General features: G+C 45.1%; 1 protein-coding gene and 1 pseudogene across 4 annotated transcripts in view; one reads left to right on the top strand and one right to left on the bottom strand.

Annotated features, from left to right (window-relative positions):
- Nucleotides 1-27,322, top strand: part of XXYLT1 (xyloside xylosyltransferase 1) — a 529,386-nt gene that overhangs the window by 447,139 nt on the left and 54,925 nt on the right. The window lies entirely within an intron of this gene.
- LOC115098987 lies at nt 902-24,114 on the bottom strand (annotated as a pseudogene).

Here is a 27,322-nt window from a genome sequence, read left to right as displayed (position 1 = left end):
TAGGTAAACCTTATCCTTTGCTAACTCGATTAGTTAACGAAATGAAAGACCTTTAAATATCCAAGGATGATGACGTCATCTCAGGGGGACGCCCCTGAGGTTCATGCCACTGCTGGTACTTGAGTCGGGGCCGCGCCACGCATGCGCCCCTAGACCTTGGGAGAATATGGTGGAAGGCAGCGTCTAGCCGGTCCGGGGACGCCGGAGAAGGTCTGCAAGATGACGCCACAGCAGCCAAACTTCCATCAACCACGGAGGGAGTCGCCAAAGAGGTAAGGAGGGCGGAGTGAAGGCGTCGGGCAACGACGGTCGCAACAGTAATCCACGAAAAGACATTGCCACATATCCCATTACTTTTTACTTTTCCTAGAAGCCTCTCATGAGGAACTTTGTCAAACGCCTTCTGAAAATCCAAGTACACTACATCTACCGGTTCACCTTTATCCACATGTTTATTAACTCCTTCAAAAAAGTGAAGCAGATTTGTGAGGCAAGACTTGCCTTGGGTAAAGCCATGCTGACTTTGTTCCATTAAACCATGTCTTTCTATATGTTCTGTGATTTTGATGTTTAGAAACTTTCCACTATTTTTCCTGCCACTGAAGTCAGGCTAACCGGTCTGTAGTTTCCCGGATTGCCCCTGGAGCCCTTTTTAAATACACACATACACATACACACATACCTCTACCCGACCCGACCCACATACACACATATCTCTACTCGACCCCATGACCAGTCTATGTGTCTCACATACACCAGTAACCTCCCTGACCAGGCTCTCTTCTTCCCATACACCAGTCACCTCTCTGACCAGTGTGTCCCTGAAACTGTGGGCTATAGGATTTTTTTTTGGTGGGGGGAGGATTATGTTGCATTTATTTAGGCTGGAAAATGCATCTCTTTAGATCTTCTGGAACAGTTTCTTGGTGCCAGCAGCTTTGGTCACCTTCATGACATTGAAATAAACTGTTTTGCTCAGGGGACGGCAATCACCAGCTGTGACAATATTGCCAATTTAGACATCTCTGAAGCAGGGGGAAAGGTGCACAGACATGTTCATGTGGCGCTTGTCAAAGTGGTTTTACTTGCAGATATAATGCAGGTAGTCTCTACGGATGACAATAGTTCTCGTGTATCTTCATCTTGGGCACCACACCTGAAAGGATATGGCCTCAGATGGACATGTTACCAGTGAACCGGCATTTCTTATCAATGTAGGTGCTGTCGATGGCCTCACAGGGGGTCTTGATGCCCAAGCCAATGTTCTTGTAGTAACATGGCAGCTTCTCCTTGCCACCCTTGCCCAGCAGCACCCGCTTCTTGTTCTGGAAGATGGTGGGCTGCTTCTGGTAGGCCTTCTCCATCTGCACATGGAGAGAGAGAGAGAGAAAGAAAAGTGCGCTTTAGTGACCCACCCGAGCAACATGTTGAGCCAGGGGGAAGGACTGGGAGGCCTGGCCCGGAGATCCTACATGCAAGCGCCTCACCTGTATGCCCCCTTCTTCCTGTCCCTCCAGCCAATCGGAGGCTTCCTCCCTCTTCCTATTCTCACTGGCAGGAAGAAGGGAGGAGGCTTCCAATTGGCCCGCAGGGGAAGGAAGAGGGAGGAGGCTTCCCATTTGCCTGTGGGGGCAGGAAAAAGGGAGGAGGGAAGTACAACCAGGGCAGTAGGACACTGGGAGCCGCAACACACCTACCAGTACTTGGCGACGCACTGGTATGTCGCAGCATACCAGTTGAGAATCGCTGGTATAGATGGCAGCCTTGCTGATCAGTTAATATCTTACAAGACAGTGAGAACATTGAACTCTACATATTGAGATTTTTTTTGAGGGTTCATATTTCTAGTGCAGGGGTGGGCGATTTGGACCTCAAGGGCCACCAACCGGTCAGCTTTTCAGGATATCCCCAATGAATATGCATGAGATGGATTTGCATGCCAACTTACTCAATTGTATGTAAATATGTTGTATACATATTCATTAGGGATATCTTGAAAACCTGGCCAATTGTGGCCCTCAAGGACCAGAATTGCCCACCCCTGTTCTAGTGAAATAAGATTGGAAGGAACTAGGTGCATTTGTTTTAGTTGTGGAATACTTTATCACATGTATTGAAGCAAATTATGTGAAATTTAGAAAAGCTGTGAAAACTTGTCAAAATTTGGCTATTTCGGCGAGTATTTAGGAAGACCTAATTATATTTGGTTCTTCTCTTTTATGTTAACATATAAAGTATGGTTGGGATCAATAAATATTCAGATGCTTTTTTTCATTTTGTGATATATTGATTTTATATTTTATTATACAGTTTATATTATGATTTGTATTGTGTTTCAGTATTTTTATATGTTAGGGATTTGTTTATTTTACTGGATTTGTAATGCATTATGTTGTTTGATATTATTTTATTAGAAACCGCTTTATGTATAGAAGAACGGTATATTCAATAAACACAAACATCTTGTAATAGCTTCATTGACTGGTAGCTGGGATTTATCTTTGCAATGCAGACAGCAATAATTGGGCAGACTGAATGGGACTAATTGCGCTTTTTCCGCCATCATCTGCTATGTAGTTCAAACCAGGATATTCATTTTACTATGTGTGACTATGCTGAGAGAAGTTATTGTGCTGATAAAATATATTTATGCCATAGAAGAAGGGAAGTAGGATTTAAAGCAGCCAAGCTATATCCTTATTCGTGTACTGACTAATTTAATTGAGAAATGTTGGAATCTATCTTTCTGTGTAATAACAAAATTCTTTCTCTTACATGGCGGTCAGAAACCTTCTAGCTTTATTATGTCCACTCACAGATAAATCAATTGTGGATTAATAAAGGATGGAGGAGTATATAGAATTTCCAGATTTACTGAGATTCAGGAAGATTTGATGGCTGAGTGGATTTACAGAGCCTGTTCCCTGTAGGATGACTGGTTCCTTTCTGGTTCAGGTTGATAGTGGCTGAAAGTAATTACTATATAAAAGGCATTTAATGACCTATGTGAAGTTAGTTGGTGGTCTCAGTCCAGTGTCCCAGTGGTCAGGTGTCTACATAACCGTCATCCTCCATCAAAGGTTGGCACTAATTGGTACCCTGGTTGACAGTCTCATCAGGGAGGCTATGAATTGAAAAGGCTTGGAAACTGAATTATACTCAACTTAGGGTTGAGATAGATTTTTAGGGCAACAAGAGGACGTTTGCACCTATTTTGTGTTGGGCATCATGTGTGTGAGGAAAGCCTGTATTACCACTGCCTGTTCTGGGATGTGGCTGTGTGTGTGTGTGTGTGTGTGTATGAGGGAAGATTCCCCTGTTTGTGCTGCTCCTGTTCTAAGGTGGGGCAGTGTAGGGGGAGGGGGAAACTTTCCCTGTTGCTTCCCTTGCGGTCCTGTTCTATAATTGGGCAGTGTGATGAGGGGAGTTTGCATTGCCATTGCCTGTACTGTGCCTATTCTGTAGTGGGGCATAGTGTGTATATAAGACATGCAGGATATAGAAAGCACAAAGCCAGCCAGGGGCACCTGACCTGAAGAGGAAATTACTTGAAAACTGAAAATAAAATTGAAACAATACTAATTCAGAGGAAAGAAATACAGAAAAACTCCTCTTAAAGGTGAACAAAGGCTCTCTGGTTAAGTCTTTTTGTGGCACTATTGCAAAAAGCACTTTAAGGGGACATAGAAGTTCAAACCTTGATTATGTCTAGTAAAGGGATTGGAAAAAATTAGTAAGTCTTATCATAGTCAGTTTCCTTTTTATTCTCATAAAAGACGTTAATCAAGGATCTGTGACCCACCATATCTGTGAAGGAAATGTGGCTAAGAGGAGAGAAAACAAGACCCAAAACTATGACATCAAAGGAAATCAGATTGTCTGCAAATCAGTCTTAAATGACTTAGAATATGGAGAATGTAAATGTTAAGCTCATCAGGGCTCTAAGCTTGGTCATCTTATTAATAATTTGTATTTCAGAGAGAGACAGAAAAATGGCAACAGATCAGGATCCCCAGGCCCATCGAATCTGCCAACTCCTGTTGCAGTATCGCAGAGTCTTCCCAGTCTGTCTTTATTCTTGCATTCTTTTATCCATGGATCCTCTCTTCTTTTCCTGGGTTTTCTCAGTTCTGTATTATGGAGCTATAACAACTCACTAATTTAGTTTAGTTTATTTATAGCCTTGATTTACTGCATAATAAATCTTTTGGAAAAAAAAATGATCCTGGTGGTTTCCTTGGCTTTCCCAATTTCAAATGTTTATGGGATGTTTTTGATGGTCTCTCAAACTCTGCTGCCTCCTCTGACCATTGAAGCTCCATGAATAGACTACTAAAGTGAACCTAAGAAATTGCCATGCTGGGTCAGACCAAGGGTCCATCAAGCCCAGCATCCTGATTCCAACAGAGGCCAAACCAGGCCACAAGAACCTGGCAATTACCCAAACACCAAGAAGATCCCATGCTACTGATGCAATTAATCATTAACAACCAACCATCAAGGGAACTCCCTGATGTGTGGTGATCTGCGGTTGCTATGTTTGGGACAACCCCTTTGTGTTTGTCTCATTGAATAGCTCCCGTGTTTTTTCTTCAAATCCTTTATTATTTTGCAATTTTTTATTTTATTTTATTTCCATGTGCTTAGTGTCCTCTCCCTGGCGGATGCCCCGACCCTCCCCTAAGCGTTCCCGCTTTGTTATGAGTACTTATCAGTTTTGTTGATCCCAATGGATTCCTGCCGCTTCTATGAGGTCGGGACCTCCTTCCCAACATCGGCCGTGTTTCGGCAGTTGTCTGCCTGCTTCAGGGACCTTGGGGGGAATTCTCTTTTTGTCCAACGTGAGGTTTCAAAATTCTAAAGCACATATAATTTTTCTTTAAAAATCATTCTCGTGAGCTGTGCCTTCATGATGTAATTATTATGAATAATTTTTAAAGTGAAGACATCCAGGGCATCCAAGGGCCAGATATGGTATACTATCACTCAGGCTGTATCCTGGCACAGTGGAATCAAGACGACTGGAGAGCGGGTGGCCCACTGCTACCGGGACATCAAGGCTTAGTTGAAACACACAGTGGCAAGCCTGAACAAATATGTACGGCAGATGGGAGGAGGAGCCCCTTGCCCAATAGTCCTGATGCCAATGGAGGAGCGCCTGATTCAACGGCTGGGACCAGATGTATTCACGAGGATAGATGAGGCTCTGAACACAACACGAACTGGAGCCAGTAAGTTCATATTACCTGTAAATGTCAAGTCTGCTACAGATGTTCACATTTTTTGGCATAGGATGTTCACATTGAATGATGCAAAGTCACATCTTATGCCAAACAGTATATGTGCAGTTCTTACCCTTAATACTTATGTCTTCTTTGTTTCCACAGCTCTCACCCAGGAAACCCCTGGTCCAGCCGTGAAGCCCCAGGGGCCAGCAGTGTAGCCCCAGGTCTCAGCGCACTCTTTCAACTGGATGCTCAGTCCCAGCTGAGTGAGGAAGAGGAGGAGCAGCAGCAGCAGTCACCAGAACAGCACTAGTTACTGCATCCCTTTGGCTCACCCCTTGCCACCTGCCTCCAGCATGCCATGTGACCAGTGGGATGCACCAGAGAGCCAGCCAGCTAGCCCACCAGCTCGGACATGCCAGAATTGGGGCCACAGACAGCGCCTCAGCCAGCACCAACCCCAGTGCCTGCAGCACCAGCAGCACTGGATCATACAATCCAGAAAACACTTGAACACATTGAGAGGAGGCATGGGCTGCACCTGCACCATATACAGACAGAGATGGTCTACTTGAAGAGGACTCAGGTCGCCCACACCCAGTCAGTGCAGCAGCAGACAGCAGCCCTTACACAAGGGCTAACCACCATCTCTATATCAATAAACAATTTAACAACTACAGTGTTGCGATCCCCCCTGTTGCTGCGCTACAGGAGGTCTCTTACCTTCCTCCGGAGGCCGCTCTGAAGCCTGGGCCTCACCTGTGTTCCATCCGGGACTTGCTCCAGGGCCTGAGAGGCCTAGCTGTGCCTGTGGCTTGCTTGCAATCTATTGTGGGAAGGAGGGGAGGGCCAAAGGCCGCCCCGCCCCCTAAAGAAACAGGGAGAAACAGACAACTAAAGAAAGGGAAGGAGAATCCATTGCACCCCAGCGCCCCCTTGCGAGGGCGCCGGAGACTACTAGCATGGGACAAAGGAAGGGAAGGTAGGAGGGGTGACAAAACAAGAGGCCACTAGGACACACGTGGCCGAAAAAGCAAGCAGGAGGCTGGAAGCAGGAAGCAGCAGTAGCTGGAACCAGCAGGCAGCAGCAGCAGCAGCAGGGCTCAGGAGTAGCAGCAGGGCTGGAGGCCCAAGAGAGACAGCACTACAGGGCTGGAGGCCCAAGAGAGACAGCACTACAGGACTGGAGGCCTAGCAGACACAGTTCCAGGGCCTGGGAGGCCTAGCTGTGCCTGAGGCTTGCTTGCCAGCGTTTGGACTTCCTGTTTGGCGACGCCCTTCTCCTAGGGGCTGGCCCGCAGCTCTCCACCTGACTTATAGGACCAGCGGTGGGCGGTCCTGGCAAGCTCCTCCCAGGGAGTTGCCTTCTACCTCCAGTATTTAAGGACTTTCTGTTCACTTGCAAAGGGCCTTCGGATCAGGTCCTACAGTTGTCTGTATCCTTGCTGATCCAGGTCTTCCGTGATCACATATGCTTTGATGGATCCCTGTCCAGTGTCTCTGCCTAGATGTCTGTTCCTGTTCCTGCCAGCCGTAAGGGCTTCGGATGTGAGTATCCCAGCATCGGAGTTCCTGTTCGCCTGGAGTTTCCCTGCACCCTCCTTTCCTCAGCGTGGTCCGCGACCAGCCTTCCTGGGCTGTGTAGGGCGCGTCTGGGACGGGGTGGTCCGTGACCAGTCTAGCTGTGCTGGCTGTGTAGGGCGCCCTGATGGACAGTGCCATGTTTCCGTCCAGCCTTGTCTACAGTGTCTGCTTCAGCCCTTGCCCGGATGTCTTCCTGTCTCTGCCTTGACCTACGTCCTCGTCTGGTTCCTGAGCCTTCTGTCCTGTTGGGCCCTGGAGTGGCCAACAGGAGGGATTCGTCCCACGGGCTCTTGAGCTTCTGCCAGCCGAGGGGGCTTCGGATGTGAGTATCCCAGCATCGGAGTTCCTGCTCGCCTGGATCTTTCCTGTGTCTCGCTTCAGCCCTTGTCCTGATGTCTCCGTCTTGCTTCAGCCTGCTTCTGCCCCGTCTGATGTCTTCTGTTTAAGGACTCTGTCTGCCCTCGCCTCTGTCCGGCCTGCTGCCCATTGCCGTTCCCTGCGGCAGGTCCGAAAGGGCCGGGAACAGTCGGAGGACCGTTCATTAGTCAACTTCCCCGTGTTGGCTACCATGGGCATGCAGGTCCGGCTGAGGGTCGGACTCCTTGCTTCTGTTCCTGCCTGCCTCGCTCACCATGCCTGCTCAGCTCACCTCCCACGGTGGGGCTTGGGGCTCCTCCTTGAGTCCTGCCGTGGCCCAAGGGCTCACCACCACCCGCTTACGACGACCGCGCCCGCGCGCGCTCGTAACATACAGTCCTGCAACTCATACATAATTTGCCACAGCCAGCACCCATGCCATCACCCACTTCGCAGGAGTGAACTCCAAGAAGCAGTTCCCAGCTCTCAGGGTGGAGCCGGGGTAGGCCAGCACAGGAGATACTACCCTCAGCCACCAAAATGCCCCAGGGAGGAAAAGACCTATGAAGCAGCCTGGTGCCAACTCAAAGATGCCAGTTCCAAACAAGCCAGGCCCATCCTCGCTACAGAGTTCCTGTGCTGGCTAGATGGAAGAAGACTGCTGGACCTGTCCTCTCTACAGAGTTCCTATGCCAGCTATCTGGAAGAAAACTGCTGGGTCCGTCCTCTCTACAGAGTTCCTTTGCTGATTAGTTGTAAGAAGACTGCTGGGCCCATCCTGTCTACAGAATTCCTGTGCTGGCTTGCTGATGTGGATGGTCTACTGTCTGCCTGTGTTGTCCTGCTGCTTACTTGCAATGACCTCCTCTATGCTCTGCATGTAGTCCTGCCTCCTAGATGTGGTCTCAAGTCACGGTCCTGCTGCTGTCTCTTCTCATCTCATTCTGCTGCCTCCATGCTGGTGTCTAATCTCCTGGGGCTCCTGCCTTCATGCTGCCTTCTCTAGTCCTGTTCCTGCTGCCTGCTACTTGAAATTTGCTACTGCGGCTCTAAAGCTGTTCCCTTTGAGTGCACTCTTTCAACATGGATTGTCTAGGTCTTCTCTTGCCATCACATAGTTATGCTGGCATCAGCTCTAACATTAGAACTATACTGTAGTTATTGGGTTGCCACTTCTGCTTTCTAGGTTCTTTGCAGTAATCATGATTTTGAAGAGTATAAGATCATAATACTGTATGTGTCATGTTGCCATTTGTAACAATGTATGTACATGTCTGCAATAAATGTGCTGGTCATTTCTGTTACAATGTCATGAGCTATTTGATAGCTTGTCCTTGCAGAATGTGATTATCAAACATGTTGACTTGCTTTGATTCTGGTGACTATAAATGTTATTTAATAAAGTGATCACATAATTTGAAATTTCACTTTCCGGTTGTATCTTTTCATTGTGTGATTTTTGTCTTAAGGGTTCACAAGTTTAAAGGTTTGGGATCCACATGACCTTGCATGCCAGAGTGCCACTGTTTTGAATCGGCTCCTGTGGAAGGAGGAGTTAGCAATCTGTTATGGAACTGCCTCCTGCGGAAGGAGAAGTTAGCAATCTGTTATGCTCTACTCCTCAAGAAGGGAGGAGTTAGCAATCTGTAATGAATATCCTCCTGTGGAAGGAAGAGTTAGCAATCTGATATGCTCAGCTCCTCTAGAGGGAGTAGTTAACATAACAATAGACACAGAAAAATGGCAACAGATCAGGATCCCCAGGCCCATCAAATCTGTCAACTCCTGTTGCAGTATCGCAGAGTCTTCCCAGTCTGTCTTTATTCTTGCATTCCTTTATCCATGGATCCTCTCTTCTTTTCCTGGGATTTCTCAGTTCCGTATTATGGAGCTATAACAACTCACTAATTTAGTTTAGTTTATTTATAGCCTTGATTTACTGCATAATAAATCTTTTGGGAAAAAAAATGATCCTAGTGGTTTCCTTGGCTTTCCCAATTTCAAATGTTTATGGGATGTTTTTGATGGTTTTTGATGGTCTCTCAAACTCTGCTGCCTCCTCTGACCATTGAAGCTCCATGGATAGACTACTAAAGTGAACATAAGAAATTGCCATGCTGGGTCATACCAAGGGACAATCAAGCCCAGCATCCTGTTTCCAGCAGAGGCCAAACCAGGCCACAAGAACCTGGTAATTACCCAAACACTAAGAAGATCCCATGCTACTGATGCAATTAATCATTAACAACCAACCATCAAGGGAATTGCAATCTGTTATGAATCTGTTGCTGAAGGCTCCTGATGGGGAAGGTATAGCAATCTGTTACCAGCGGAGTGCTTGGAGAGGGCACCCAGCTGTAGAGGAATGTAGATAGGTGGATCCTTGGGCCGATGGCAGATGACTGCGCCCCCAGGAGGATATCCTGAGAGGGACCACCGGCTAGGCTTGGGTATGGAGACAGACAGGTTAGTAGAACCACCCGAGATGGCAGTAGTGAGGTGATATGCCCGGCAGGGCTGAAGTCCCTCAGGTACTGGAACTGCGATCCCAGGGTTGCTGAGCTGTAGAGAAACTATAGATGGTGAGTAGACAGGGTATGCTGTGTTCATAGCCAGAACTGGATGACAAAACTCACATAAGGTCTTAAGGAAGCTCAGTAGCAGGAAAGGGTTAGGCCCTCGAGGTGCGAGTACTTGGTTCCAGGGAATGAGAGAGTGATGGTAACTCACAAATGTCTGTATCTGCGATAGCTTCCAGGCAGTAGAGAATCTTCAGAGTGTTCAGGAACATGGGCCCGTGAAGAGCGAATACCGGTTCCTATCTGCAATCTGAAATAAAGAAAAGAGAGCGAGGCTCCCGAGGAGCGGGTGCCCCTGGTAAGTCCGAGGAGGCAGAGTAGCTTGGGAGTAAAGCCGAAGCAATCCCCTTGCTAACTCGATTTCGTTAGCGAATACTGAGACCTTTTATATTGGAAGTGGATGACGTCATCCCAGGGGGACGCCCCCGAGGTTCGCGCCCTTGCTGATACATCATATCATATCAGTTCACAAGGAACAGGGGGGTTGTAACAATAATATTGAAGAGGAAGAAAAGTTACAATAAAACAAAGTTATGTGAACTTGGAAACAGAAATGTGCCGGAGACAGAGGAATAACGTTGTAAATTTAACAAGGCTATACTGGAAGTGCATTGGGTTGGAAATAAGGCACTCTAAATATATATATAGAATATATATATATATATAGACAGCATGCCTACCACATGATACCTCAGGGAGCAGTTAGACTATACTTTTTGTACAGTGGCAGGCTTCAGAAAGACTCTTGTTGGCTCATGAGGTGACCAGCTGACAACACCTTCTCTTGCCTTCATGCTATACACAGAGCTGATGATTGTCTATCAGCACACCTGCCTTGGTCTCAGTATCCACATAGGGGTAGATTTTCTAAATTTGCGCGATCGCGTACTTTTGTTCGCGCAGCAGGCGCGAACAAAAGTATGCTGGATTTTATAAGATACGCGTAGCCCCGCGTATCTTATAAAATCCGAGGTCGGCGCGCGCAAGGGGGGTGCACATTTGTGCAACATGCGCGCGCCGAGCCCAGCACGCGCTGTCTGTTCCCTCCGAGGCCGCTCAGATTTCGGAGCGGCCTCCGAGGGAACTTTCCTTCGCCCTCCCCCCAACTTCCCCTCCTTTCCTTCTCCCCTCCCTTCCCCTACCTAACCCACCCCCCCCGGCCCTATCTAAACCCCCCCTTTACCTTTGTTCCACGATTTACGCCTGCTAAAAGCAGACATAAATCTACGCGCGCCAGCGGGCTGCTGGCGCGCGATCACCCGACGCGGGGGCTAGTCCGGAGGCCTCGACCATGCCCTCGGACTGGTGCCATGCCCCCGGCCCCGCCCCGCAACGCCGAGCCACGCCCCCGAAACGCCGCATCATTTTAGACGCGCCCCTGACACGCCCCTTTTAGAAAGCCCCGGGACTTACGCGCGTCCCGGGGCTCTGCGCGCACCGGCGGCCTATGCAAAATAGGCGTGCCAGCACGAGGGCCCTGCGCGCGTAAATCCGGCCAGATTTACGCGCGCAGGGCATTTAAAATCCGCCCGAGAGTCTATAATGCACTTACACCACAGGAGACACATTCTATAGGACAGCAACTCTGCTATGTTGGCCACAAGTCATGGCAGCCAAGTGGGAAAAGACCTGAAAGGTCACACCCCTGCCTAGAAGATGACTAATCTGATAGCATGTTTCCCCTGGAGTCCTCAGCCTATGTGCTTTAAGGCTGGCCACATCTAGGATAAGGACTGTAATGGATACTAGCTAGCAGAACAAACAAACTACTCAGCATATTTTGTATGTACCTACATAAAGCAGGACACTATAACTCACCCTGAGCTGGACAGGAAAAGGTTCTTGCTGCGCCCTGACATACCAAGATTTCCCAATGGCTCCCTGTGATATGTCAGGTTAGGTTAATAGCTTCTAACACAGCTTTGCCTCAGGTTCTAGGAGGTGAACTTTTTCTGATGTCACATGTGGATGCTGTTATTTTCATCATAAAATAAACTATGATCTAGACATTGCTCAGGCATACCCAGCAAAGTGGTGCAGGGATGAAAGATGCGCTCCCTGTACTGCCTGCGTGTCCTCCTGTTTGGCAAGCCCAGATGTGGGCCAGCACGCTCCACCGGCAGGGCTTGGAGGTCTGGCTCTGGTGCAGGTACTTCTCTAGGAGGTGTCTGAACCTCCCTTGCCTGTTGTTGAGCAGCCTGAAGCTGCCAGTATCTCACTACTAGTACACTTCCCTGTAACAATGTAGCTTTAGGAAGATGGGGCAAGTAAGAAAAGGTGTTTCTATTGGCCCACCAAGACTGTGTAGGTGTGTCTCTCCGAAGCCTCTTTATATCGTGCGTGACAATTTCCGCTATCTGCAATAATGGTCTCGGACACGTGATAAAACTTTTTTTTTCCAGGCTACTGCAAATCAAATAGGTGGTGTTATTTCAGACATTAAATCCAGCAATGTTATGCGTTATTTTTCCGCAAAAACCAGTAGAAATCCCTCATTTGCATAATTTTCTAGATGATTTTGCTTACTTATCATTTTTTCATACTAATGCGCGGTGTGATAAACATCACATTTATCGTGAATTAGATCCTGGTTTATCGCACGCTGAGACCCTAAAGTGGCTTGATGAATGATCCTGTAAGTAATAAAGCAATAACCTTTAGGTAGTCATTTCGTCTTTGTTAATATTCTTAGCAGTAGTTTAAAGAACTTTTAAGGCTCCTAATGACAGGCATAATGATATCAATCCTGTCTTGTTCATAGCCACTGGGTAAGAGGAAAGGAGGGGGGGGGGGGGGGGTGTCTCAGTATTGAGCGATGGCAATAATCAAGGGCTGAATTTAGGCCCATGACTGCAGGGTTTGAGAAGGAGCCCTGGTACTTGGGCCCTAACCAAAAATTGCCAATGGAATGACAAAGGTAAATGAACTGGGAGGGGGATATTAAAAAAGGTTTAAAAATAAATAAATAAAAGCAGGTAGTTGCAAAGGAAGGCTCATAGCACAGTAGCCCAGTGGAGGTCAGTGCCGTTGATCTTAATCCTTCCCTGTTCTCCTTAGATCCGAGCATGATCCGCATTTTCGCAGAGCCATGTCCACCAAAAGCAGAAAGAACAAAAGTCACATACTGTAACCATGGCACCCAAGAGCATCTGTTACACACAGAAAGCACAGACTGTGCTGTCTGTACACAAAGCATTGGAAATTAAACATCCATTTAAATAAGCAGCTTGACTTTCTATGATTATTGATTTACTTATTTTGTAGGTAGGCCAAGTATGCTCTCCTTTTGTTCTCACTTCTAACTGGAAGTAGATTACTGTGTTATTCAGAAACATTGAGACCTGGATTAGGTTGTCCAGTGACAGAACTAGAAAACAAGAGAGAAATTACTGGATTAGAATGTACTGTACTAAATGGTCACATGCTGGATTCAATAATGACACTGTGGCAACAATGAGTATTTGGCATTCCAATATAGATCCAAAAATAATGTATGGGGCAATTACCCCAAGGTACTAATACGAGACACTATCATCAAATAAAGAAATAGAGGTCCATACTCAAAAGCCATTTAGATGGATAATGTAATAGTTATCCATCTAAATGCCTTACCTAGCTATATTCAGCCCTTATTCGTCTAAATTCTAGCCGGCTAATAAGTAAAAATGCCAGAATTTAGCTGGATAAATTAGAGACGGTCCAGGGGCATAACTGGGAGGACTTGAGTTAGCTAGCTAAGTTAACCAGCTAATTCCAATATTCAGGTTGACTATAGGTCCCAGTTTAGCTGGTACCTGCCCAGTTTCCAAACAGCTGGTTGTAATTTTCAAAGACCGCAGCAATGAGCAGCTCATCCTCGACACTGAACTTGTAGGAATGATCATGCGACCGACCAGCTGCCTGGCTTCCGGAGGATCAGGTTGCCACTTCCACTTCCAGAGAGGTATCACTTTCCTCGTTCTCTTTCCCACGCCCCTTCCTTCCTCCCCACCCCTCCTTCTGCACCTGTCCTACCAACTCTCCCCCCCCTCACTGTCTAGCCCTACCCTGCCATCCTCTTCCCACCACACTCATCTGCCTAGCTCCCCTCCCACCTCCTCTTATCCCCTCCCACCTCCCTATCTCTACTCCTGTCCCTATTCCTATTCCTACTTTTCTTCCTCCTCTTCCCTCCTATCTGAAAAAATTACCCTAAAAACAAGAGTTCCACAAGGGTCAGCACTCTCAGCTACTCTTTTTAACGTATATCTACTTCCACTATGCCATCTCCTTGCAGGACTAGGAATCTTACACTATGTTTACGCCGATGACATTCAATTAATCCTACCAATAGAGGACACTATTGAAAAAACAATAAGTTTAGCCATTATGTATCTAGACATTATAAAACAACTACTCAACCAAATGGAGCTGATAATTAACATCAATAAAACTGAATTCATACACTTAGAAAGAAAGAGCATGAATATCACACAAACTCCAATAATTCTTAACAGTAACCAAAAAATTGAATTAGCCAACAAGATACGCAACCTCGGAGTAATAATCGACACAGAGCTAAACCTCAAACAGCACATAACACTAAAGGTTAAAGAAGGGTATGCTAAACTCATGATACTCAGAAAACTTAAGCCATTACTCTCGCTACCAAACTTTCGCACAGTGCTCCAATCACTGATATTTGCAAGCACCGATTACTGTAATGCTTTACTACTTGGTTTACCCTATACCAGGGGTCGGGAACCCATGGCTCGCGAGCCAGATATGGCTCTTTTGAGGACTGCATCTGGCTCGCAGACAAGTGTCGCCACACTTTCCCGCTGACCCAGCTGCTCCCCGGTCCTCCTCCGCCCGGGCTTAAAATGCTGTCAGCCCGGGCGGAACGCAGCAGGACAGCTGGAGTCAGCGGCACCGGCGTGCTCTCTTCTTCCGGCCCCCGCCCGCGGCCCGGAAAAGGAAGTGGAGAGTATCGGGTGCGTGCGCGGCAAGAAGAGGCCACGCTAGTGCGCTCGGCATCGGCCCGAAGAAAAGAAGACTGCAGCGCGGCTCGGAGGAAAATGAAGAGCTTCAACCGCGGCCAATGGGACTCCGCCTCCGCGAGGGCTGAAAATGAAGAGGTTAGCGTTGGGAGGAGGCTGCTGCTGCCGCGAGTTCCTGGGGTGGGGGTGGGGGAGAGAGAGAGTGAATGAGCGAGCAAGCATGTGTGTTTCCTCGCTCATTCACTCTCTCTCTCCCCCACCCCCACCCCAGGAACTCGCGGCAGCAGCAGCCTCCTCCCAACGCTAACCTCTTCATTTTCAGCCCTCGCGGAGGCGGAGTCCCATTGGCCGCGGTTGAAGCTCTTCATTTTCCTCCGAGCCGCGCTGCAGTCTTCTTTTCTTCGGGGAAGAGGCCACGCAGGCACCCGATACTCTCCACTTCCTCTTCCGGGCCGCGGGGGGGAGGCGCCTGTGTGTGTGTGTGTGTGTGTGAGTGAGTGAGTGAGAGATTGCATGTATGTGAATGATTGAGAGCCTGTACATGTGAAAGAGAGTATGTCTGTGATTGATAGCCTGCCCATGAGAGAGAGAGAGCATGAATGTAAGTTTACCATTGGGAACCTGTATGTGTAAGTTTGTGATTGAAAACCTGTTTGTGTGAAAGAGTATGTGTGTATGATTGAGATCCTTTGTGTGTGAGAGAAATCATGTGTATGTATGATTAAGAGCCTGTGTGTATAAGTAAGAGAGAGATCATGTGTGTCTGTGTGTGATTGAGAGCTGGTTTAGGTGATGGAGCATGTGAGTATGTGATTGAGAGCCTGTGTTTAAATGACAGAGAGAGAGACCATGTGTGTCTGTGTGTGATTGAGAGCTGATTTAGGTGAGGGAGCATGTGAGTATGTGATTGAGAGCCTGTGTGTAAATGAGAGAAAGAGAGGACATGTTTGTAAGCATGTGAATGAGAGTCTGTGTGTGAGAGAAAAAGACAGCATGTATTTATGTGATTGAAAGCCTGTGTGTGTGTGTAAGCGTGAAAAGATAGACAGCATGTGTGTAAATGTGTAATTAAGAGCCTATATAAGTGAGAGAGAAAAAACATGTGTATATGTGAGTACTGAGAGCATGTGTGTATAGGTGTGTCATTGAGAGCCAGTGTGAGAGAGAGCGCTGGTATGTGACTGAGAGAGGAGAAAGTTCCAAGCAAACCACCCCACCTCCTGCTAATTCAGAACAATCTCAGGACACCTGGATATCAAATGTTCCCAGGTATGCAGAGCAAAAAAATTTATGTATCCTTATTATTTTTCATTACTGGGTCTTTGTGTCTGCTATTTTGAAATATTTTGTTGGTATCTGGAAATGTTTTATATGAGTTTTTATTGGATATTCCACTCATCAGCTGTTTCGAAATATGTTCTCTTTGTTAGTACAGTTTTACTGCTGATGATTTTATATTTCTTGATTTGTTTTATAAGGATGGGTGATGTTTCTTTTTTCCTTTGTTACACTGCATACAGAGACTCTGGCTTGTTGCAGTTTCCAATTCAGTTTTTTCTGCATGCTTTTTGTTATGCGTTTTGGTCTCTTTATTCTATGTTAGGTGAGGGACAGCACGTGATTCAGGTGAGGTTTTCTGCTGGCGTGTAGTTTCTGTGTAGGACTCTATAGCAGCCTGACTTGGTCCGTTTTCCTAATAGGAGATGTATTGGTGTCTTAAGGCCTGGTGTAATATTTTCAAAGACTTATTGTACTTTAAAAGTGTGATCTTACATAAAATGCACACATTTACTTGTATTTAGTTTTAAACATATTGTATGGCTCTCATGGAATTACATTTTAAAATATGTGGCATTTATGGCTCTCTCAGCCAAAAAGGTTCCTGACCCCTGCCCTATACTATGATAAGACCACTGCAAATATTACAAAACTCCGCAGCTAGAATTCTCACTGGAAAAAGTAGAAAAGATCACATCACAGATACACTGACCGAATTATATTGGCTACCCATAGAACAAAGAGTGAAGTTCAAAGCTCTTTGCACAATACATAAGCTAATCCATGATGAAAAAGCAGAATGGCTGAACACAGCACTTCGAGTACACGTTCCACATAGAAATTTAAGATCGGCAAACAAAGCCCTATTAACCATTCCTTCTGTGAAAACAGCAAGGTTAGTCAACGCGCACTGTCCCTGGCAGGTCCCATATTATGGAACACAATGCCCCTTGATCTAAGACTTCAGAGAAATCATAAACTTTTCAAAACACACCTCAAAACCTGGCTTTTCACACAAGCCTTCAAGAAAGAGAACGACGCAAGCAAATAAATAAGGATAAGCGGACTTAGAGCACCCAGCCCACAAATTCCAGATTCCACCAAAAGTACATTTCTGTTGTAATGTTTGATAGCTAATATGTATGGCTTTGTTCTGCTATCGGAAACCCACCACTAAGGACTATAAACATTGTATATCCTCCTTCTGGAGCCAATATGGCAAGATTTGAAATTTGTAAAGCAGTTCTGGAAAAAGAACCATTTTAAACAAAGCAGCTTTACCAAATTGCAATAATGGGAACTCCATCCAAGACTGCAAGGTTACCTGAAATGATTCAAGTACAGGGATTATATTCAGCCGATATACATCCTGATAATTAGATGAAAATTTAAGGCCCAGATATGTAAAACTGGAAGTGACCCATCGCAAAGGAAAATTTCCTGGCCAAGATTCTCTAGTAGATGGGGACAGAGTTAATGTCTCTGATTTATTATAATTAATAGACAAGCCTGTAAAGGAACCAAAATCCTGAAAAATCTGCATAATAGGCAACGAAACAACTGGATTAGGTACAAGAGGAGTTGATTTGTACTATGCACTCTTTACCTAACTTGTTTGAAGCTAGGGAGAGAGTGCATTGTACGTGTGAACTCCTCTTGTACCTTTCATCGATTCAAACAGCAGAAAATCTTCAATGATGTCAACTTTGCTGTTCATACCTCCTATTATATAGGTAAACCCCCCACCCCCCAACCTCACCCCAGGTTAAAAGTGCTCCCTCTTACAGTGCTATAAATAGTAAAGTTACATATTGGTCTCTACAGAGTCTCTCTCTATCTCTCCCCCTCCTCTCCCATGATGTTCACCATACTCCTGTGCCTTACAAGGAGCAGTAGCAAAGTGGTACGCGTATGTATTTGTGTACAGCTGCAGACATGCATGCGTGGAGAGTATTTTATAACCTATACGCATAGGTTATAAAATAGCACATACTTTTGTATGTGGCGAGATGTGCATGTTAATGGGCGCAAACGTGGCATTTTTAAAAACTACCTTTTAGCGTCTTCTTTGGGATCTAAAACAGCATTGATAAATCAAAGCGCGTTCTGGAAATTGACTGGCTATTGTTACTAAATCAGAAAAAAAGGCATGACTATATATATTAGGAGCATAGATACTTGCCACACAAAATCAATATCAATGGGGTCAAATAGTTACCCAAGTGGGGAGATAACCAATCAAACGAATGGGAACTATAATCAAATTATAATTATAGCCTAAATGAAGGTGTCAGCAAGCCTGATGTTAAGTTTCTTACCGAAACCAACTGGTCTTCTTGATCATTTATCTTCACAATTTTTTAATGCATTATTGAATTTTTTTAGAATTTTTCAAAAATTGTATTTTTATAATAAAATTATATTTTTTCAATAAATTATATTTTTATAATAAAAGCTATTCAATGCTTTTCAAAGTTTGATTTTGGAATATATTCTCTGGACCAGTGGTTCTCAACCAGTGTGTCGCGACACACCAATGTGTTGCCAAGAACACGCAGGTGTGTCGACACACTTCCCGGTCCCCCGCTGACCCAGCTGCTCCCCGGTCCTCCTCCGCCCGGGCTTAAAATGCTGTCAGCCCGGGCGGAACGTGGCAGGACAGCATTATGTCCGCTGATTTTATACCGTGCACTCTCATGTATATAGTTATAGTTACAGTTCTATTGCATTGCATCTACCCATTGATGTTTGTTATATGTAAGGGCTCCTCCCAAAAGTTAATTGTATTTTTCCTTTTTCCTAGTTCACTAAGTTATCTGTTACATGTAAGGGCCCCGCCCAAAAGTTTTTGTTTATTGTAAACCGATGCGATGTGCGAACGGATATCGGTATAAAAGAGATGTTAAATAAATAAATAAATAAATAAATAAATAAATAAATAAGGACAGCTGGAGTCAGCGGCATCGGCATGGTCTCTTTTTCCCGCCGCCCTGGAAGAGGAAGTGGGGAGCATCGGGTACGTGTGCGGGAAGAAGAGACCATGCTAGTGTGGTCAGAATTGGCCCGAAGAACAGAAGAGAGGCACGGTCTGAAAAATGTGCAGCACGGCTCGGAGGAAAATGAAGAAGAGCGTCAACCCCCGCAGCCGATGGGACTCCTCCTCAGCGAGGGCTGAAAATGAAGGAGGTTAGGGTTGGGAGGAGGCTGCTGCTGCCGCTAGTTCCGGGGGGGAGGAAGAGAGAGTGAATGATCAAGCAAGCATGTGTGTTTGAGATCCTGTGTGTGTTTGAGACAGCATATATGTGAATGAGAGTATGTCTGTGATTGAGAGCCTGCCTGTGAGAGAGAGAGCATGAATGTAAGTTTACGATTGGGAACCTGTATGTGTAAGTTTCTGATTGAAAACCTGTTTGTGTGAAAGAGTATGTGTGTATGATTGAGATCCTTTGTGTGTGAGGGAGATCATATGTATATATGATCAAGAGCCTGTGGGGTACATTTTAAAACAAAGTACGCCGGATTTTATAAGATACGCGCGTAGCCGCGTGTATCTTATAAAATCCGGGGTTGGCACGCACAAAGGGGTGCACATTTGTGCAACTTGCGCGCACCGAGCCCTGCGCGCACTGCCCATTCCCTCTCCCCACCTTCCCCTCCCTTCCCCTACCTAACCCCCCCCCCCCCCGGCCCTATCTAAACCCCCCCTACCTTTGTCACACAAGTTACGCCTGCTCAAAGCAGGCGTAACTTTGCGCGCGCCGGGCCGGCTGCCGCGCGCCATGTTCCGGTCCAGGGGCTGGTCCGTAGGCCGCGGCCACGCCCCCGGAATGTCCCCAGGCTGAAACCACGCCCGTGGCACCGCCTCCAGGTGACGCGCCGACCGCGTCACACCCCCCGACACGCCCACCCCAAGAAAGCCCTGGGACTTACGCTGGTCATGAACTACTTCGCTAAATGACTATGTCTAATGATATATTGTAACTGAACCTTTGACGGCACCTGTTAGAATGTACTATTGTACACTTTTACCTACATTAAATATGTGCCTACATGTAAACCATTGCGACGGTATTTAACTTAGCAACGGTATAGAAAAGTTTGTAAATAAATAAATAAATAAATAAAAGGGTTACGCACGTACCTTATGCGCGTAACCCTTTAAAAATCCGGCCCTGAGCGCGCCGAGCCTATATTGAGAGAGCATGTGTGTCTGTGTGTGATTGAGAGCTGGTTTAGGTGAGGGAGCATGTGAGTATGTGATTGAGAGCCTGTGTGAAAGTAAGAGAAAGACAGCATGTGTGTCTGTGTGTGATTGAGAGCTGGTTTAGGTGAGGGAGCATGTGAGTATGAGATTGAGAGCCTGTGTATAAATGAGAGAGAGAGAGAGAGAGAGCATGTTTGTAAGCATGTGATTGAGAGTCTGTGTGTAAGAAAAAGACAGCATGTATGTTTGTGATTGAAAGCCTGTGTGTGTAAGCGTGAAAAGATAGACAGCATGTGTTTAAATGTGTAATTAAGAGCCTATATAAGTGAGAGAAAAAGCATGTGTATATGTGAGTGTCTGAGAGCATGTGTGTATAGATGTGTAATTGAGAGCCAGTGTGAGAGAGAGCGCTGGTATGTGACAGAGAGAGGAGAAAGTTCCAAGCAAACCACCCCTCCTCCAGCTAATTCAAAACAATCTCAGGACACCTGGATATCAAACGTTTCCAGGTATGCAGAGCAAAAAAAATTTTGTATCCTTATTTTTCATTACTTGGTCTTTGTGTCTGCTATTTTGAAATATTTTATTGGTATCTAGAAATTTTATATATGAGTTTTTAATTATTGGATATTCCACTCATCAGCTGTTTCGAAATAATCTGTTCTTTTTGTTAGTATGGTTTTACTGCTACTGATTTTATATTTCTTAATTTGTTTTATAAGGATGGGTGATGTTTCTTTTTTTCCTTTGTTGCACTGCATACAGAGACTCTGGCTTGTTGCAGTTTCCAATTTAGTTTTTTTGCATGCTTCTAGTTATGTGTTTTGGTCTCTTTATTCTTTGTTAGGTGAGGGTCAGCACATGTGATTTAGGTGAGGTTTTCTGCTGGCGTGTAGTTTCTGTGTAGGACTCTATAGCAGCCTGACTTGGTCCATTTTCCTAATAGGAGATGTCTTGGTGACTTAAGGCCTGATGTAATATTTCAGTGTTGCCTTTTCTTAGGTAAGGTGGTTACTGTTTAAGTGCTGGAAATTGGTGCTGTTTTGGTGTGGGATGTTTACTATTTATGAAATTTCTGTTCAGACAGAATATGTATCTTTTCCTTGTGTCATTTTAAACAATAAAAATAATTACCGGACCTTTACTTTTTATTTCCGCTGTGAATTGTAATGAGCAGTGTGTCACACATGTGAGCGTGGCCTGTCAGGTATGTCACGATGGGAAAAAGGTTGACAACCACTGCTCTGGTCTATGGTCTATATCTTAAGTTTTATAAAAATATAATTTTTGAAAAATTCTAAAAAAAATTCAATAGTGCATTAAAAAATTGTGAAGGTGAATGATCGAGAAGACCGGTTGGTTTCGGTAAGAAACATAACGTCAGGCTTACTGACACCTTCATTTAGGCTATAATTATAATTTGATTATAGTTCCCATTCGTTTGATTGGAGCATGGATACTTCCCAGAAGATATTTCTTGTTATAAAAAGAACTAGCAGCAATAACATACCAACCATTAACATCTGAAGCCACTTTCTCAATTTGAAAAGAAAGATTTTTATGAATGAGAATCAATACCCCTCTTTGGCCAGCTGAGAAAGAAGCAGAGATACATTGACCCACCCAATCTCCTTTAAATTCATTGGGCCAGATTTTAAATTCTACACCCGATTTTATAACATGCGTGAGCAGCTGCGCGCATGTTATAAAATCCAGGGTCGGCGCATGCAAGGGGTTGCACAATTGTGCAACCTGCGCGCGCAGAGCTGCACAGCCTTCCTCCGTTCCCTCCAAGGCCACTCCGAGGGAACTTTCCTTCCGCCCCCCCACCTTTCCCCCCCTTTGTCCTATAAGTTGCGCCTGCCCCTGAGCAGGCGTAGATTGTGCGCGCTGGCCAACGGCTGGCCCGCGATCCCGGGCACAGCAGCAAATGGCCACTGTGCCTGGAGGCTCCGGCTCCACTCTGCCCCTGGAACTCCCCGCCTCCGCCCCGCCCCTTTTTCAAAGCCCCGGGACATACGCACGTCCCAGGGCTTGCGCGTGTCACCGAGCCTATGCAAAATAGGCTCGGCGCGCACAGGAGCAGGTTTTCGGGGTTAACACGCGTAATGAAAATTCGCCCCACAGTGTTCTTTCAAAGTTAACAGTGTTTCTTGTAAAAATACAATATGGGAGACAGATTGTTTAAAAAAGGTTAAAATCTTTTTCCATATTATTGGGGAATGAACTCCATCAACATTCAAGGAGCTAATCTTTAGAGAATCCATAAATAATAATGAAGCGATTGTAGCCAAGAGCAGGGCTCTCTACCACTTGAAAACAAAAAATGTAATCTTCAAGGAAAGAGAGTGTTCCCCAGCATAAACACTCCCTTAAGACATCTTGAAAATATGAAGCTCCTTTAATACAGTACCAAGAAACCCAATAAAGGCATAGACGAAAACTTAACCGAACAGAAGCATCAACAGCCACTGAGTGTACACACACACACACACACATCTTTCATTCCACACATCCAATAAAGACAAAGATAATACAGCCGATACAAAAACCATAATAAACCCAAATACGTTCCAAGCATCTGCATCTTCTTCCACTGATTCCTCTTCTTATTGGGAAGATGCACCTGGTGAGGACAAATACAAAATTGTCCCCTATTAATTTAAAAGATCAATGTTGAAGTGTTTTCAAAAAAAGAAGAAAGGCAAATTTCTAAGATTCGGTAACAAACCACACTATTGTGTGTGTTAATAAAAATAATAAAGGAAATAATCATCTTAATTCTAACAATTTGGCAACAATGTCAAAAGTTTTACATAAAAGACAATACAATCATCGCCTTGAGGAAAAAAAAACTGTAAACAGCTATTCTTTGGTTTAACAAGCAATCCTTCCATGTCTTAAATTCATTTGTTCAATCTCAGAGTTAGCCATTTGTACCAAATGAAACCTCTTTAGGCACCATGAAAAAACCATAAACTTCAAGTATGTATTTCAGCAACAAATTCACTGAAAACCTCTTGGCGAAGGAAACAAAACAAAGGAAAGATAAAACATAAAAGCAGGCATACTCTCCATCTTTGGCATAGCCATGATGATCATATCATTGAAAGTGCGACATAGATCAAACTTTCCAGTTTAGGTAGTTATGAATATAATGAACAAGAATATAGTATCAGGTATGGATCTTTTGTTTTCAAAATTACAATTTCATTGCCTTTAAAAACTTTAATAGTAGCCAGGAAGATAAATGAGAGCCAAAGACTTCGCCAATGTAAATCCGAACACCTAGGCAACATTTGCTGGTGAGCCTCTGATACTTTTTGAGAAAAGTCATTAAAAAGAATCAGTTTCAGACCTTTGTATTCCAAAACTCCTTTTCGTTTTTTAAAAACTTGCATTATCTTGACTTTGTCTGAAAAATTAAGTATGCATATGATGACTGGTCTAGGGTGTTGCATATGTTCTCTCATAGGGCCAATTCTATGAATTTATTCCACTATCATTGGCTCAGTTACCATTGAAAGTCCCAACGCTTCAGGAAGCCAGACTTGTACAAGCTGCATAAGCTCTTCCTCTTTGACACATTCTGGCAAATCGATAATCCTTAGATTGTTACATCTAGCTCAATTTTCCTGATCTTCCAACCATTCATGTAAAATTGCATTATCTTTTTTCATTTTGGCCATCTGCAATACAAGCTGATCCATTGTGATTTCCTGTGCGGACACCCGATTTTCAAGATCTGCAAGAGATTCAGTATATTTCTCCATATTTTCTTTAATTTCATCCAAGGATGACTGTAATTTGGATAAACAATCTTCAAGATTTGCAGAGACCAGCTTAGAAATATCTTGGACTGGATCTTCTTTTAGGTCAGTAATGGTTTTCTGTAGCTCAGCTGCCATATTACCTTCTGAGGTCTTCGATTTATCTTTTGCCTATCTAGCAGATTTCACTGACAAACCAAGACTGTAGCATAACTGATCTTGGAGTGAATAACTTCTCAGTCAGAAAACAGCAGAAGTTGTTAGGGAATTCTAAGCAGAGCTCTCCTACATGCGACTTCTCAGTAGCGGCGCATAACCGGAAGTCAGATTTTTCTTTTTAAAAGAAAAAATTATCCTGGGGGCGTGGTTTGCAACCAATATGAGTGGACGTGCAGCAGCTCGGCTCCTCTCCCCATGGGCTTCAAAACCCCCAAATATAGCTGATCAACACCCGATCCTTTAGCGAAACTGCTCCTAAGAACTCAGGATACTCAGCCTTGATTCTTGACATGACCACCAAAAGGAAAACTACCGATCTTCGACAGTTCTCCTATGGGAAAGCATCACCGGAGGGTGGACAAGATGGCACCGAAGGCAGGGGCCTGGAACAAGCTGAAACAGATGAACCGGGGGAGCATGCAACTGCGCCAGAGAACTCAGAGACAACGAACACTGCTTTATTACTCACGTGGGAGGAGGCCCACCGATGGTTTATGGAGTTACGGGGTGACTTAAAACAATACAAAGCGGACATCATGGCGTCAGTGGCGGAACTAAGAGAAGACATGGCAGCCATGGGCAACCGCGTGGACGATGCAGAAAACCGAATTGACGGACACGGAGACGCGATTAATACACTGGTGACTCGACAAGATGCAGCAACCAACGACTTAAAAGCTCTTCAAGAAAAAATTGAGAATTTGGAAAACAGAAGTAGAAGGAATAATTTACGGATTAGAGGAGTCCCTGAAACTCCAGACTTTGCTGATGCTAAACAGGTAGCAGCTCAAATTTGTACTTTTCTTTTGCAAAATGGAAGGGAAGACCCCGCTGAAGGTGCGGAGGCCACTCCTGAAGTGAGTCTTGAGCGTGCCCACCGAGCCCTGGGGCCCTGCAGGGATCAATTGCCTAGGGACATAGTTTTGTGCCTCACTAGCTTTCCTGTGAAGGAACGCATTTTTGCCATTTCCTGCCAGATGAAAATCATTACCTGGCAGAACCTTTTTATCTCCATTTTTCAGGACATAGCGCCCACCACGCTGAAAAAAAGATATGAGTTAAGGGAGGTGACTACTGCTTTGAGAGAAAGAGACATCCGGTATAAATGGACATATCCCTTTGGCCTATTGTTTCAATACCAGGGGGTCTCGCACCGGATTACCTCCATTGCAGAGGCGGAAGAAGCCTTTATCAAAGCCCAAATCCCGGTTTCCTTTTCCAGCACCAAAACGGCCGCTTCTGTAGCACCCAGAGGCCAGGCACCGAGATGGCAGAGAGCCGGAAAAGGAGGCAAAAGACTTCGGCGACAACATGAAGAGAGCAGGCCACAAGACCGTGATCAAGGCTGAAGGACAGGCTGTCACTCCATCTTCCTTGTTACTCTGGGAGCAGTTTTCTCTTTCAAGAAAGGAAAAAACGTTTAAGCTCCAGGGGATGTTGATCAGCACGACAGGTTAAACTCTGTGAAGGGTTGTTCAAATTAATTTGTTTATTCATGTTCAACGGTTATTATACAACCTCAATATTAATGTGTTTATTACAAAAGGGGATATTATTTATTTTAAATGTTACTGGATTGCCTAATGGGTCCGTGGGGGGAGGGGAGTTGAGTTACGATGCGTTTGCCTCTGATTGGAAAGCCACGGGCTCTCCGGAGAAAGTTATCCCACAGCGAGACTTGGAATAAGGTAGGATTTCAGGGGTATAAGACCGACCAAATAGGTATCTTCATTATCGAGGCAATTGGGAAATTAAGCACACTCTTAAACCAAAGGGGATATGTACTGCAGGGGTTTCTGGATTCCCTGACAAACCACGCACTGGGAGGGGGTTGGTCGGATGGACCAAACAGCTGAATATATATGGCGACCAAATTGCTTTCCCTAAATGTTAAGGGACTAAACACCCCTCGGAAGCATCTCTTATTTAAGAGGGAACTCCAGCATCAGGCTGCAGGGATAGTCTTTGTCCAAGAAACACATGTTCGCAAGCAACCTGAGCGCTTATTACATTTTTCTCAGTACCCTGGCACTCACTGGGCAGCCAGTACAAAAGTAAATAAGTATGCCGGGGTTGGCATAATGCTCTCTTCCTCATTCATCCACGAGCTGATTTCTGTAGTAAGCGACCCCAATGGTAGATACATACTAATCAAAATTAAACAAGACAAAAGAATTAGTACTTTACTAAATGTATACTTCCCAAATAGCAATCAGATGCCATTCATAAAACAACTGCATATCCTTTTGCAGAACCATGCGGAGGGGGAGTTGATAGTGGGTGGTGATTTTAATTTTGTCATGGATCCTTACAAGGACTCCAGTTCGGATAAGAAGTCACACTCAGCTGCCCGAAATGCTTGGCGTAGAATCATGGACAAATGGTGCCTGATAGACATCTGGAGAGCGAGACATGAACACTCTCGATCTTATACATTTTACTCGTTCCCACACACTACATACACGCGTATTGATTATGTTTTCATTTCATCTACCATGCAACCCAGGGTTCAGAAGGCCGATATAGATAATATTACCTGGTCTGACCATGCCCCAGTGTGGGTGCTCTGCGGCCTGGGAGATTCTGGTATAGGATACCGTACGTGGCAGCTTAATGATAGCCTTCTTAAAGACCCCTCTTTTGTCACAATCATCGACAAACAACTCAGGGATTTCTTTAGCGAAAACCAGACAGAGGGTATGTCACCATTAACAGTTTGGGAATGCTCCAAAGCTGTTATACGGGGCACTTGTATCTCCAGGGCGGCACACTGCAACAAGGAAAGGGCCGCTCATAGAACGAAATTACTCCTGGACCTTGCTAATTTAACACAGCGACACAGTAGTTCCAAATCAGTGAAGCTGTACCAGAAAACTTTAGCAGTGCGTGATCAATTATGGTCCTTGGAGGACGCTGCTATTAGCCATTATCTTACCATCTTGAAACAGCAGCATTTCGAAGGTGGTAATAAGGCGGGCAAATATCTAGCTAGACAATTAAGAGTCGCTCAAGCACAAACTGTAGTAGCCAAGATTAGTGATATTAATGGTCAGTTGGTCACTTCATCAGAAGAGATTCGTCAGTCTTTTACAGATTTTTACTCACAATTGTATGCCCAGGACACTGC

Source organism: Rhinatrema bivittatum, chromosome 9 (genome assembly GCF_901001135.1).
Source record: "Rhinatrema bivittatum chromosome 9, aRhiBiv1.1, whole genome shotgun sequence".
NCBI lineage: Eukaryota > Metazoa > Chordata > Amphibia > Gymnophiona > Rhinatrematidae > Rhinatrema > Rhinatrema bivittatum.
Note: the sequence above shows the minus strand (reverse complement) of the source record. Positions and strands in the feature narration are given on the sequence as shown.